Here is a 1,191-nt window from a genome sequence, read left to right on the forward strand (position 1 = left end):
GCGCCGGCGGCCCGGAGTGGGCGGGGATTCCCGCGGGCGCGCAGGCGCAGAGGCTCTCGCGCGGCGGCTGAGACTTTTGCAAGCCTTGCGGTGCGGGGTTCCGAGGGTGGCGTTTGGAACCCGGGCTCCTCGGCTCCCGTTGCTGTGACTGAACGCCTCGCGACCCACAAACGCTGGCATATCGCGCTCTTGCCTGCAACCGTCCTCTCCCGGGGAGGAGCGGGCGCTCGCCTGCCGCGTCAGGGACCCCCGTTGAGCGGCCCCCGCGGGGCTTTGTTCCGCGGCCCAAGGGGTCGTCCCGCGCCGCGGCCCCGCTATCTACCACCCTCCTGTTTTGTTTGCTGGTTTCACACAGTGCCTCCTGTGGCCCTTCCCAACTCCACTCTCCCAAAGGAAGAAGAAACCGGCTGCCTTGGCCACCGACGTGGGACCCCACGCCTAAAGGGGAAGAGGTCCAAGACCCTTCCTTAGGTTTGAGCTGCTCTTCAGCAAAACCGGAACGAGTTACAAAAGCTTATTTTAGTTGAAGAGTGGGTAGTGGCACGCCCTTCACCGTGTCCTCCCCTGGAAACTAAATGAGATTCTGGGTCTTTACATAAAAAATAAAAGGAAAATGTCATTCACGGTTCTTGACGGGTACAAGGTATATATCAGAGCAAACGCCAGTGTCAGACCTTTACAAACTCTGGATTTCCATGTAAGAGCCTCCATAAAGGTAGTATTCTGTGTGAAAACAAAAAGGTACTTTTTATATGAGATTTTAGAAACCGCCAGGGAATAGTCTCCCATTACGTCCAAGTTCCCTACCAATACAAAATCAAAAAGATTTTCCATCTAAAAAAGATGGGAGGGGGCTTCCCTTGTAGTGCAGTGGTTGAGAGTCCGCCTGCCAATGCAGGGAACATGGGTTCGAGCCCTGGTCCAGGGGGATCCCACATGTTGCGGAACAACTAAGCCCATGCGCCACAACTACTGAGCCTGCGCACTAGAGCCCGGGAGCCACAACTACTGAAGCCCGCGTGTCTAGAGCCCGTGATCTGCAACAAGACAAGCCACTGCAATGAGCAGCCCGCGCACCGCAACGAAGAGTAGCCCCTGCTCGCCGCAACTAGAGAAAGCCCGCGCACAGCAACGAAGAACCAACACAGCCAAAAGTAAATAAATAAATAAAATAAAATAATATATATATAT

The sequence above is a fragment of the Mesoplodon densirostris genome, chromosome 19, assembly GCF_025265405.1.
Source record: "Mesoplodon densirostris isolate mMesDen1 chromosome 19, mMesDen1 primary haplotype, whole genome shotgun sequence".
NCBI lineage: Eukaryota > Metazoa > Chordata > Mammalia > Artiodactyla > Ziphiidae > Mesoplodon > Mesoplodon densirostris.